The 15,167-nt window shown below is 27.2% G+C and overlaps 1 protein-coding gene across 1 annotated transcript in view; it reads right to left on the bottom strand.

Moving 5' to 3' along the window:
* LOC107448858 (LIM domain transcription factor LMO4-B) overlaps positions 1-3,368 on the bottom strand; it is a 28,772-nt gene extending 25,404 nt beyond the window's left edge. Inside the window, exon 1 of the mRNA XM_016064212.4 lies at positions 3,273-3,368. The gene's annotated coding sequence lies outside the window, so the exon portion shown is untranslated. The remainder of the gene's footprint in view (positions 1-3,272) is intronic.
* Between the last annotated feature and the right edge of the window lie 11,799 nt (positions 3,369-15,167).

Raw genomic sequence — 15,167 nt, 5'->3', positions numbered from 1 at the left:
TATTGCAAAATTTGATGACTTTCTAAAATTATAAATAATTTATGTTAGACGTACTTAATTATAATATAATATTTTTATTTAATAGTCAAATATAGATCAATATTCAGTACAAATATTTATTCCGATTAACTGTAAACTGCACTTTTTATAAATTTTCCAGACATATGAAAAGTATATAGTTTGAAAATTTAAACTACAATTGGATACCTGCAAGTGACGTCATTGTAGTTAATTCGTAACATTTGTCAATTAAGAAGTTAATCAGGTACGACACACACGCGTGATGTCACTTACTGATATGCAGTTATATTTAAATTAAATCACATAGTTAGGTATAATTACTTTACTTCTTTTTGCACAACAAGTACCCAATTACAATACGCATCATAACCATCTATTATAAAAATACAGCAAAAAAATTAAGTAGTTCTTAGTTTTGAAAAGTAATAAAACTAAAATAGACAAAATATAGTTTGTGATAAAGTTTTAATCTACTTGAAAGTAAATAGTTCCTCACGAATGTTTGTTCAAATTTCGCACACATGGAATGCACAAAGAAATAATATTAAAAATTATTATTCATTTATCGTCTGCAACGAGACATTGCTGGAAGAAGAAAAAAGTTTAAATAACTAAATTTGTAAAAGTAATTATCGAATATTTTTGAGTGAGGTACCCGATTGTAATGATATTTTCCATAGTTTTAAAATATATATAAATATTTTCCGGTATCTAAAAATGGAAATGTGGGCTAGGTAAATAAAAGAATAAGAAATTTGAAAAATGGTTACAACAAAAATGTTCAAACAATAAGTAATATCACGTAACATGCCAATAAGTGAGCCAAGCTGGTTATTCTTTTCATTTTCCCCAAGCTGCATAATATAAATGTAAAGAATTATTGCGTTCTTTTTTATTAAGTTCTTTCCTAATACTACTATCCATATCAATAGAATTGGAATGTCGTCTCCTTTTTAAAAAATATTATAAACAATATTAATGTGAACTATTTTATAGTGACAGAATAATTTATATCATTTTATAAGCAATGCTTAAAAGTTATATTCCCTGCAAATATCATTATATGTTTACATATTAATGAAATGATCATAAATAAAACTTTATTACCATTTATAAATAATTTATTGCATTTCAGATAAAAATAGGAAGCCTTCATATACTTTTAATTAAATTAATATATTAGTAAATCTTTTTACTGTGACAAAGATCTGCGGCATGTCGTAAATAAGAATTTGAATATTGATGTAAGTTATGTTTTAATTAAAGAGTTAGATGTATAAAGGTTCTAAGCGACCTTTTGGTTAGTTTGAATAAATAGTTTTAAAGTTAATGCATCGGCAATGAGAAATAAAGGTTAAGCCTTTCCATTATATTTTGTCCTCAAGCTTAAAATTGTCGAAATTCCTAACACTTCAGTCATAGGTTTTGCACAATTGATACCGAATTATAAGATTACTTATCATTGATTATTTGTTACCAAATGCACTTGGAACTATCTTCCACTTAAAAAACACTCGAATATCCTTTAATAATTTTATCTCCTGAGATCTCTAACATTTGATAACATTAAAAAATGAATGTTGGTCAGTCAAATAAGATCGTTCAACAGCGAAATTTCAATTTTTTACAGATGTGTTTCTTAGAAAGTTCCTTTACTCATAAAGTTGTCGAATTTTAGCCATCACACTGGCCTTTCAATAGTTGTAAAAGAATAAAATGTGTGGTTTAATTTATTTATCGCCATTTTTAAGACTATTACTGTGTATTAAATAATTAATACTTTTAATGCGTAGATTAATTTATTTATCATCGTTATTTTTTAAACCATAACTGTTCATGAAAATTTTAATATATGATTATATTAAAATGTTACGAATGCTTATTATGAATAAGTTATGAAAAATTTTAACATTCGTTATTAAATTTGCCAAGTTTTATGCCTTTGAATGCGATTCACTAACAAGAAACAGGTTTTAAGGACTCGTAATACATATGATTGAATATAGACAATTAAGCACAATTTAAATGGCATTCACTTTTTGGATAGACAGAATATTTAAATAATTCAAGTGCTTGTAATTTTCAAATTCAATTTAAGAAAGTACTAAGTGGAATGCAAGTGAATTTCGGCAAAATTCGAACAAAAAAAACTGCGGTTGAAAGCCACTAACAAAACTTTTTCTCTCTCTTAAAATCACATTATACAGATTATTTTGCGATGAGTAATAAAATAAATAAAGTAAAAACAAACTACACACATTAGGACTTGAAAATCAGTATTAAAGTAAGGAAAAACAAAAACGATATAAAAAACTATCGAATTATTTGTGAGAAAGGCGGGAAAAAATCAAAATCAGTTTAATTTCTAGAGGAAACAAAGAGAAGTTGTAAGGAGATTTTTAGAAACTTCTAAAAGTTTCAGAAAACTAATTTTGAAGTTTTTAATCTCATTTTAATTTTTAGGGGTTTGACAGTTTTCGATAGTGTTTTTGTTTCTTTAAAGTTTCTGTTAATTAATTAGCTTACTCAGTAATTTAATTTCAGTTTCATACATATAATTTTTATATATAAATATTACTATTTTTTAAATCTTCTTTTTATTTTTATAAACAATGTTATTTTTATTCAGATTAAGAGGAAATAAAGCTTTATTTCAAACATAACTGATCTGTAAAGCACGAAGTGATCGCTGAAGTAAGTGGAATTATAATTAGAACATATAAGTGTAATTTTATGGCTTAATTTTAATTAAAATGAAATTTTTTTTCAAAACAGTACTAAACATTTCCCATAATTCTAAGAAAATTTAACTTTTAGAGTTTTAATCAATGATGGATTGCAAAAGAGTTAGAATACGCTTTTTTTTCTTTTTTTCTCTAAATCACATTCTTAAACGGAAAAACTTTTTTTAATTTACGATTTTAAATAAATTTTCATGAGTATTGCACCAAGTTAAAAATAATAAATGGTTACTTTAATATCGAGTTACTTTAATAATAATTTGTTTTTTGGAGGAATATAAAAAAGATTTAAAAAATAATTTTGCATTAATTTAAATTGAATACTTTAGCAATTTTGCAACAAGTTTAGATAAGTATCATAGGATGTAAGTTTAAAAGTTTTTATGATAAATTCACGAAATTATACAATTTTCAAACAAAACTTTTAAATTCAATATGAATAAATTGCAATGGACATTACATTAAAAGTAAAACTCACGCGTAAAAATATTATTATTCGAAACATATTACTTGGTAGAAATCCTTCTGATGTGATGTTTCACGCTTTATTTCGACGAAAGGGAAAGTTTCTCCTGGATGTTTGTTTCTCTGCAACATACCTTCTGTGACTCATTCACAATCTCCTTACTCTTTATTAAAAAAGGCGCCATCTTTCGGTGTAAATACGAATGGCAAAGAATAATCAAGATTTATTTTTAATGGTATGTTAGAGCTATATAATGAAACCTACCCAATCAATTCCATCTCCATTCTTAATTTTTGGAAATCTTTCTGACAAGAACTGTTGATAATTATACGAATTTTTTCATTTTTGGGTGCATCTTAATCTTTGTAATTGCGAAAATGTAAAATTTGTTTTAGCTGATTTCGATACGAACATGGGTTTTTTATTCGATTTTGGTGGAAACAATTCATATTTTGAACTGTGTTTCATTCAATAAAATCCTGGCTTGAAATTTCAAAAAAGCATTTTCATTTAATAATATTTAAATTTTGTTTAAAAAATATAAAATTTTGTTTAAATAATTTTTGCAACTGAATAAATAAAAATAATAAATAAAACAAGGTCGTTTTAAACCTAATTTATTCTAAAAATAATGTAACTAAAAATAAAGCGAAAATGAAGAATATAATTAATAGCTTAAAATTGTTAAAACTTGGAATTTTCTAAAGGCAAAAAATAAACACATAAATAATGAAAAACTATATAAATAAATAAAAAAAAAGTAAACATAAAAGAACATTAGAGAGATTAAACATATGTTTCTAGTCATAGTGCTAAATGAAATAAACCAATCGTAAGGTAGGGAAAGACCTACTTTCTCTTTTTATTGGACTGACGTTCAACTTACATCCTTTCTTAAGGAAAAAATGTTTTTCTAAAAAAAAGTTATACTTTTTAGACTGTTTTAATTTTAAATTGGAATTTTCATGCATCATATAGGATTAAAAATTAAACAAGCGTCACTACTCAAATTTAACTCTTTCCAGTTTCTACCTAAATTTTACAATTTCTTCGAGTTGTCAATCAGAAACTTTACAAAGAAAAATAATTTCTCAACAATTTTGATTTACTATTTAAAATTTAATAACATATTTTAACTCAAGAAATTATTTATTACATATATAATTTAATGCTTAGTTTTTGAGAACAATGAAATAATGTTCGTGTGATTTCTATGATTATGTTTTCCAAAATATTAACCAGGCAATTACATAAATTGCCACTACCTAATCACAATAAATTTAAGCCAATAAATATTTTCTGAAATGAATCGTACATAGATCAAAGAAATTTCGTCTATTTCACCCTGATTACGGCAATCTATATTTTCAAAAATAGAGAAAATATTTGATTGTTTGAAGAAAAAAGAAAGAAAGAAATTGACGACACAAGAAAAGAATGATACAAGAAGCCGTATCAGCAATTATGCGCAAATTATAAACATTGCATACTTTTCAAAAACTGTGTAATAAAACAGTCTTAGGCAAAAATATAAGCGACAAAGTAAGAGGAGGAAACTGGGTTGTAGCAGGCGAAAGCGATGCTATTCTTTTTTTTTTTCTTTTCTGTATAAAGTAAACCCTGTCATACTGTCAGATTTAGCGTGACTATACAATTCAAAGTAAGTTTATAATGTATTTAATATTCGCGAGATAAATGCAAAGCAACAAGAAATGTGCTTTTAGGTGGCTACAATATGTATTGACATTGATTTAAAACCGAAATCATAATTGTGAATACAAATATCTTCAAAACAAATTCGGAATTGACAAACTTTTTCAGCACATAATTTTTAATGTATGAGCTATAAAATTCGTTATACAAAGATAATTTCCCCAAAAAATATACTTTTTCAATAATTATTTATTATTTTGTTTAACAATAGTAGAAAATTTTGTGGCTTGTAAGGTATACAAATTTTTATATCATTTTAAATTGTGTAACTTTAAATGATAAAATACAAAATTTGAATGAAATCGGTCAAATACCCTCTGATGAAAAAAATTTCAAAAAAGCTGGTTTTGTTCTGATTTTTGAATAACTATTAGACCGATGTCGTACAAAATTTGCACCTTTCGATTCAAAATTGCTTTGACAATTATAAAATAATAATTATAATTGCGATTAAAAAATGTTTGATACTCTTAAAAACATAAGTAGACATAGCAAAATAGACATCAATTAGCAACGAGATGTTCAAAATATCAACCGCTTTTCTATTAAGATCTTATTTTTAAAAGGATTAAGGAAAACTTATTTTAAGGGATAATAATAACTTTAAAAGCATTTTTCACGATACACCTTAGAAGAAATACAGATGAATATATCGTGCACGTTTTAAAGATAGGCAAAGCGATTTATAAAAGGTATTCGTATCAGGTTAATCATTTTACTTAAGTGATTTGAGTTAGTGAACAGTTGCATAATTTGATCTAAATATTTTAGCATCCAGAACACAATATCAGTTTTTTATTTAGAATTGCAAACCTCGGGTTTCAACTGTTATTGTTCTAAAAAATGACATCTGAAAGTCGTTTTCCTTTTTTGTTTTAAAATTAAGATGCGTCGTAACTTTTAATATCCGAGCTATCAACCCAGAAGTTATAGATCTCCACAATATTTAAAATGTTAGTTTAATATAAACTAAGTAAGCAAAAGTTCTTAAAATTTTTATCACAAAATCGCACAGCAAAAAGTATAAGGCATAAATTGTTTCGGATTGCGTCATTTTTTAAAATATTATTACTAACTTCCGGTTCAAATTATAATTTTTCCCAAAATGGAATTCAAAAATCGAGTTAAGAACTTGCAGGTATGAGGAGTAATTCGGAAATGAATTTCGTAAGTTGGCACCGCGAAACCTACATTTTTAAGATAAAAATAGTTTATATGTGTGTCGTTTTTTTAAATGATATCATGAGTTTGAGTAATAACTTTATTCAGAAATGTTGGTAGAAAGCTCAGTTTTCTTGTTAAAAATTTGTAACGATATTACAGAAGAGAAATCATGTTCACGAATTAGTACCCCGAAATCGTTTTTAAGACAAGAAATTGTTTTTACGGTAACCGGTTTCCAAAAACTTTAAAAAAGTGCCATACACTTTTAAAATCGTGCAATTACTTTTTTCGACTATTCCAGTCAAAATGACGTTTTTCCTTTTTGTTTTTAAATACCACAGTGGATATGTTTGGGAAGTGATTTATTTTATTTTTTAAATTTTACAACCATCGTTGAACAGCCGGCCCAATTTTTTAGGTTTACGACTAGTAATGTTCAACTCCGTAGCCTGGCAATTTTGAATGCAATGAGGAAGACAAGTGAACTCCAGAATCAAGTATTGGGAGAAATTTGCCTACGTGGAGGACTTTTTGATGTAACTAACCCGCATTTGCGTTTCACGGAGAGGGAAATTACGGCAAGGGAACTCTAACCCATGAGCCGTCTACCACTGAGGATATTTTACATCAGCACTATGGTCGGTGCAAGCCGGATGCGGAATTCGTATCGACCAGCCATGGATTGATTCGAAACCGGTTCACCTCATTGGAAGGCGGACGCTCTACCCCCTGAGTCAGCACGGATCCTGGGAACAGATTTCACAATTTTGCAACGCAAAGCATATATTTTCACATTTTAAAACTGTGCTTTCGGCTGAACTTGTAACTTTTTTGGAAATAGCAATCGCATATCGAATTTGCACTGCGAAACGTAAATTAAAATAATGTCTAATATACTTGTTTCGAGTTATAATTTTTTTTGAAAAATATATATTATTTTATTATTACATATGTTCAACTTATTCACTTTCATAAATAATAAATATTTTTGAGGTTCAAGTAAGGCAACTGGTTTCCTAAATCGTACCACATGTAAACCTCGAGAAAACTGTTAATTTTCAGAACTTACTGCACAATTGTTAATACCAAAAGATAATAAAAATAGCTCAATAACTGTATTCTAGTGTTAAAATATTTTAATGTATTTAATTATTAAAGTTTTCATAAATATGCAAAAATATAAATGTTTTTATATTTGATAAAAATTTAAATTTGGAAAAGGTACACTTTAGGCAACTTTCCTCCATATATAAAAGGAATATTGATTTACATTATTTAAAAAACGACAATGGAATGTTTAGTTTCTAATATTAAAAAGTGTGTAACTTTTTACAGTAATTTTTTTTCCATTTAATTTAATTGAAAGTTTTACAAATTAGCACAGCGAAAACTAACTTACATGACATTAAAATTTTCAATATGCATCGTTCTTTAAAGTGGTATTAAAGTTATAACTTTCTCCAAATAGGCAATCAAATAAAGAGTAATTTTCAATGCAGAGTGCTTAAAATTTTAATGCTATGAAAGACACTATGGAAAAAAAATTAACAGATTAGCACTACGTAACTTATATTTTTTATTTAAATGATTCATTCATGAATTAGTTCTCAAAATTAAGCCACACACTTTGAGTTTAAATCATAATTTTTTCAAAAAAAAAAAAAAAAAAAGGCTGAAAAGGTCTTTTTTTTTTTTTAAATGAAAACTTGTCTAAATTTATTTATGTTACAATGGACATTTCAGAATGAATTTCAGAAATTTGCTCAATAAACTTACATTATTAGAACAACTCATTAATTCTACTTGTGTCATTTACTTTAATTTTCAATTACTTTATTCTAAAAATATCGACTGAAAACAGGCTGCAGAAGTTAATAAAATTGGTGGCACATCTATGAACGAAAATGGCTTTAAATAGAATGCCTACAAAGTAGTAATGTAAGTTAATACAATATGTCTGAAAAGTATGAAAGCTTACAATATTTTGAGAGATACATACTGGGTCTTAAATCTTAAAACACACAAGTGAAATATGTTAAAATGCATAAAATGATACTGAATTCGACTACAATCTCACAGGGGGTGAAGTGGGAAGGGAACAACTTCAATGGACAATTACAGTCAAATTTTTTTATAATTTTAATGCATTCAGAATCCCTCAAAACTCCCAGAAAACATTTTATTACTTTTCTAAGAAGGCTATTTATTTAGTTACTTTCAATCAAAAAACGCTTACTTTCGTTTTCGCCTGAAACGGGGAGTCACGTGATTATTCACGAACTGACGTCACACGTGTCCATCTGCCGTTCGCTTACAATAGCTGTGCTGTGAAAACCAATACGTTCTTGCTTTCGTTTAAATTTTCTAATTAAATCCAACCATTTTAGATGGTCTAAAGCTATCTGTATAAAAAATTGCGCCTTAATATTGCTTAATAAAATTTGGATTTGATATAACGTATTTTTATAATGTTAAATTTCAGTGGTACCCACTGAAACATTGTTAATACTTGAAATTTTCTAGCTCGGAATATTTAAGATCTTTTAGTTCAATGAAAAAAGTGCATTGTATTGCTTATAAATTATGCGTTATAAATACAAAATAACTTCGTTTTTTCATTTTTTAACTATAATCTTAATTTTAATGTATACTTCAAGTTCATTTGGAAGATATATTTTCATCTTAAGTGAAAGAAATGTTGGATCAATTTCTTATGTAGAATAAATAGTTTCAGATTTTAAAATGTAGGACAGCGTAAGTTACTGATAATTTTTATCTATTTATTCTAGCGTGAATTCAAAGCATGTAATTGTCTTCACAGCAGTAGCCTCTTAAAAAACTTGTGATCCCAGCAAAACTTTAATATATATATATATATATATATATATATATATTCCTGCAGATTTTATTAACTTTACTTTAATTGTCTTAATCTATGCTATAAGTATTTGAAATCAAGCATATGCATTTATTTAGTTCTTTATTGCAGAAATAGGAATAAAATTTCATAAATGCATATAAAAAACATTTTCGCCATAGAAAAGTTCCTATTTACTCAAAAAATAAAAATATTGAGAAAAAATATCAACATTACTGTTCATTTTTTAATTATTTAATAAATTATTAAGAATGTGCATTAGAATTCCTTTCCATTTTGTATAAGTTAATTTTTTATTTTTTAGTGAAACAAAAACTTCCAGCTTAATGATATTCGCTGAAATTTTGTGGATAAATGAGTTAATTAGATATGGATAAATGAGAAATTAAGTGAAATTTTAAGTATAACTAGATTATGGTGATGATGATGGTCAGATATATTTCAATGGACTAGATTTTTGAAAGTGTTGATACGTTTTCGGCTATACCGTATGCATAACCTGATATTTTTTTAAAACTATTTTATTAATTTTTTTTAAATTAAAAATGTATAATGTATTAATTTTACTATTTTAGAATTCTTCATTGCAAGCACTGACAAATAGCTTGCAAAAATAAGGAGAGAAATTAACAATAACCATACTTTATAAATACTATATTGCAGAAAACGGAATTAAAATTTATAAATTTAAAAATAAAAATAATTTTGAACTGTAACGGAATTCCTATTTAAGCTGGGAATAATAAATATAAGCGTTAATGTGTATTTAAATATTTAATGCATAGTGAAACAAAAAAAAAAAAAGATAACATAAACTGCATTAGTAAATATTTGCTTAAAAAGAAAATCCTTCAACTCTAGTAATAAATAAATAAATTACATATTATAATAATTACATTACATAAATAAATTACAACATTAAATAACATTATTTGAATTTTTGATCATTAGCACATAGATTGTAACGATGATGAACTGATATTTTTCAATGGACTAGATTTATGAAAATACTGATTTGTTTTAATGCAATAACGAATTATAAAATCATTCATCCTATATCAAAATGTATAAAATTTCTATCCAATCTGCGACTTATTTTAATTATGTAATTAGGTTGTAATGAAGCATAATTTTAATTTAAAAGTAAATGGAATAAAATAGTATTTTCTATGAACTTTAACACCACTGATTTCAGCCGAAAAGAAATGTTGATTGGCTGTAAAGAGTTTATCATTCATAATCATTTCTTCAGATATTTTAATGATAAATAACAACGTTTGAAGTTTTAAAATCTTTCTTTCATTTTGCACACACTCTCAGAACCGTAAATTTAATTCACAAAATTTTTACTGATAATTTACAAAGGATGTTCATACGATATAGGTGATATCAAAACAAAAAGAGCATTGAAATAGCCTTAGCGGATGGAGACGGCACGTTTCCCTTCGGCACATTTGACGTCATAACCAATCAGGGGTCGTTTTTGATTGCATCACTTACGGAGGCCTTTTGGGGCAATTTAAATGTTTAATAACTAAATAAATTAACATTTGCCGCAAAAAACAATCAGATTTTCGGTTTCAGGGGAAAATTTCTAATAGGTTAGGTATGAAAATAAAAAAATTTATGATGTGCTGTAATTGTCCATTTGACACAGGAATTTTATTGCAGATTTGCTCTTTCCAGTAAAAAAGTATCCTAATTTAATATACAGGTTATTGCAAACTGATGACCTAGTAATTGTACAAATTTTAAAATGAAAATGGGGTTCAAATTATTTAAAAAGGTGATATCTCAAGAAGCACATGTTGATTTGAAAAAATAAAAAAATAGAGGCCTGAGAAGGTTTAAATATTATATAAGCATAGTTTTGGCAATTTTACACTCCCCTTCCCCTGGTCAGCAAAAATAAGCAAATCACAACCCCCTCCCATGCTCATGAAAAAAAGTCGCAACACCCCTCCTCCAGTGTTTTGTTCTAAACTTTACAGCAGCAAAATAGTTTTAGGATAAATTCAGATTAAAATATGCAAATTTGCTTTAAACAAAGCTTAAGTTTCGATTAATAAAATTATAAAATTTTGAGTAGTATATTCTTAAAGAATCTTTTGTGTTCAAAATTGTTGATTTCTGTAACTGAAAGAGGAATTCCCCCTGCTCCCAGAATTCAACTCTTATTTCACGTTTCAAAAGTGTCAAAATAATTTTTTTTTGTAAAACTTTTTATTTAGCTTTAAATGAAATTTTTGAAAATAAACCAAAAGAATAAATAAAGAAAAACAATGAAAAATATGCTAACCGAATCTGACGTCGTCAGGGGGTACCAGCCCCGGAAGTCATAAATGCAAAACCTTTTCTATCGAGAAAGCACAACAAATGTCTAAGTTGCTCTCTCTGTACCCCAAAGATTTTGACCAAAGTCCAGGTAGAGAAAAGACAATACAACTTACAAAAACAAAAGTATAAATTTTAAACTAATACACAAGAATACAATGCTCAAAAGTTTACTTGAAAATACATCCCAAAACCAAAGTACACAACTGACTACCATGCATCAACTAAATTGAAATAAACGAAAAAACAATGCCCCAAATTTAATGCGCAGAAGGAAGAAAGAAGAAAAGAAACAAGAAAGTAGTTCCATCATTAGTAGAATGCTTAATCGGGGCAACTCGGTCAAGACTTGATCATGCTCTATTAAAAGAAAAAATTAATAATTTGCAAAATATGAAACCAATCAATTTTATTCTATCCATTTGATATATTTCTTAATATATCTCTATTTTAAAGAACATGTATCCTATGTTTGCTTTACCTATAGCTCCACTTGTTAATCAACTTGCAAACACCTGTAGGTCCAATCAAGGTACTTCTTGATAAAATCTGAATCAGCAATAAAAAATCAATCTTCATCACACCCCTTGAGGATAATGTTGGGTGGTTAAATTTGGATGCATTTTTAGAAAATATTTCCCAAGTATATATGTAGATTTTTGATCCAATAAAAATTTCTTGGAATATTTGACAGTTCCCATGTTTTCTAATATACCGTACATTTCTATAAAGAGAACTAATATCCACACAAGACTTTTTACTCCATCGAGTTAAATTCCTACATTAGGGAGACTAAACTTTTAATAAACAGTTCTTCTCATAGTTTTGTGAATCTGAAATTAGGGCTAAATTGAGTTCTTTCAAGCCATAGACCTCATTATTTTTGTGATTTTATAAAAAATATGGTCTTTATTAAGGAAGACTATTACTTTAAAACCCTTCATTATAATGGCTTAATATTCAATCATTAAAAAAATTTCCATTAATTTTAGCCTTATAAGAATTTTTGTTCATTTCAAACATTTTACATTGGGATATCCTACACAAGTTTAATAGTAATTACAATTTTTGGCTACCAGATCAAATTAAAAAAAATGAAAATAATTACATATAGAAAAATTGTGATTTACAATTAATTACAGAATTTGAAGCTTTGGATTAGAGCAATTAAAGAAACCAAAAATAATTGTAATAATAAAAAACCGAAGCTCTTGGATGGACAAAAAATATAAACGTGAATGTCATTAAGTTTTGATGATCTTACTTGTATTCATTTTAGAACTAGGTAATGATCAATATGTACTGTTTGTCTACGATAGGTACTCTGACTGCCACAAAGTCTACAGCAGTCTGGTGCTATGGAAACAAGAAGAGGGCATTTTAGGGAGGGTAGCTTCGATGATAGCTTGTATGGGGAGTATACCAGATTGGCTGACTCAGCCACCAGTAGGCGACTTATTTAATCTGATTCAAGAACTTTTTTAAGATTCGCATGAATATTTCTTACTTACTTAAAATAATTCTCTCTATTCAATCGGTTGTTATTTTTTAAATACAAAGGAAAAAATTTAAAATAAAAAGTAATATTTTTAAAAACCACGTTTTAGTAGTGGAGAATAATAATTAAGAAAAAAATTGAAAAGCGAAAAACGTGGGGCGCATGAAATACATAACAGTAATGTTACATTAGTGTGTGTATGTGTGCTCTTGAGAATATGTGTATGTATATCAGTAATTGTAATTGTATCTGAATGCGAAATATGCGTATGTATATGTGGCTGTGCATGTGTATGAGTAAGAAAAGTGTATATGTATGTGTACTGTTATGTATTTCATGCGCCCCACGTTTTTCGTTTTTCAATTTTTTTCTTAATTATTATTCTCCACTACTAAAACGTGGTTTTTAAAAATATTACTTTTTATTTTAAATTTTTTTATTTTGAATATTTTTATTTTAAACTATGATTTTTTTAATTTTTATTTTATATTTTTAAAAAATTATTATTTTTTAATTATTATTCTTCACTACAAAAAACGTGGTTTCTAAAAATATATATTTTTATTTAGATTATTTTTCTTAGTCAAGAGTAGTCAAGACCTCTACAAGACCACTACTAAAGTAATAGAACTTTTATTTTAAATTAGGGATACAAAAATCTTTATAGAAAAACAATACCTTTACGACTTTCATTAGTTTTATGCTGATGACAACCAAAACAATCTGGAAATGAATGAGGAAAAACTGGATCCTGCCACGTGATTTTTCAGCCAATAAAAATACTCCGACAACAAAAATCTTTTCACCTGACACGTAATAATTTGAAATAATGGAATAGACAACAAAAGACAATCTCGAAAATAATTTTTTTTAAAAATTTTAATTTACTTTGCATGTCTTTTTTCTCTTCATTTTCATGCATTGTCATCCAATTCTGAACTGTGTGCTAAATTTGAAGTTTGTAGCTAGTCGGGAAGTTAGTTTAAAATCGATTACAAAATTCCACCTGGACAGACATACACGAAGGCAAGTTTATATAAACGTGGTAAAAAGTGAACTAATTCTGACATTAAGGTTTTTTTAATGTTACTTTTTAATTTTACGATATTTATTATGAATGTTCATTGATTGTTAGATGGTTTAATTTCTAAACTTGCACATTTTTTAAAGCAGTTAATTGCTATTATAACTTGAATTTTCTGGAAAAAGTGAAGAGCTTAAACTTAATAACTCTGGTTTTAAAAGGAGATAAAACTTTTGTTGAAAATAAAAATAGTTCACGTTATCTGTGCCAGAGAAATATTAAATATCTTTGTTTTTATTATTAATTTTTAAATATTTATTTTTTATATTTTTTGCTTAAATTACGTTTTCTTATTCATATTTTATTGTAACCTGCATAGTTTTTTTCACTATTTATTTAAAACAGTTTTTATTAGCAAATTTATTTATTTCCTAATAACCAATTTACTATGTATGATAAATTTATAGATGAGTTATTTATGAATAAAACATTGAGCTGCTTTAAACAATTTTATACAATTTCCATACATATCCTATTTATCAATCGTTATTCATAGAAATAACACTTTAAATTTGTCATTGTATTTGGACAAATAGTATCGATGAAAATCAGAAGAGAGCATTTGTCGAAATCATCCAGATAAGCAAGTCCACCAGATTTCCTTCTCCTGCTTTTTCCGGTAGTGCGCAACACACCGTCTTCTCCTAAACAAGAAACTTCTCTTTTTATTTTTCTAAGTGTGAAGTCTGACACTCCAGTAGCCAGACATGCTCTTTGAGCTGGTTGTTGGAGAGGTAATTTAAGAGCTTTTTCCTTAGCTTCATAAGCAAAAAACTCAAACACATTGTGCACAATTTCACGTGCTTGTGATTTCAAAACTTCACCTTTTTTAAATTTAAAAGGCATTTCTCAATATTCAAAAAAGTTAAAAGAGGAAAAATAAAATAAAAAATTTATTAAAAAAATTAATAACAACACAAATAAATTTGTTGAATTTTTTTTCTAAACTAGAAGCTTTTGAAAAAGAGAAAAGATTAAAAAAGGAATCGAACGCTGTAAACGATGTTTCAGGCGTGAATGCTCATTTCTCTTCACTCTAGGGCTAATACAATACACCGAAGAAAGAAGTCTCCTTTTCTCCCACCGAAACCAGTCCTAAAGAGGGACCCCGCACCCCTACTTGAAATAATCATACCTCGTTACCATAGTCACCGACACCCCTCCAGACGAATGTCTTTCAGAGTACCCATCGTAGACAAACAGTAGGGAATTACTGACTGAGAGCATAGAGCGATAAATCAAAACTATAAACAATATATATATTATTA

Source organism: Parasteatoda tepidariorum, chromosome 8 (assembly GCF_982258835.1).
Source record: "Parasteatoda tepidariorum strain Cologne lab strain chromosome 8, Ptep-v5.0, whole genome shotgun sequence".
NCBI classification, from domain to species: domain Eukaryota; kingdom Metazoa; phylum Arthropoda; class Arachnida; order Araneae; family Theridiidae; genus Parasteatoda; species Parasteatoda tepidariorum.
Note: the sequence above shows the minus strand (reverse complement) of the source record. Positions and strands in the feature narration are given on the sequence as shown.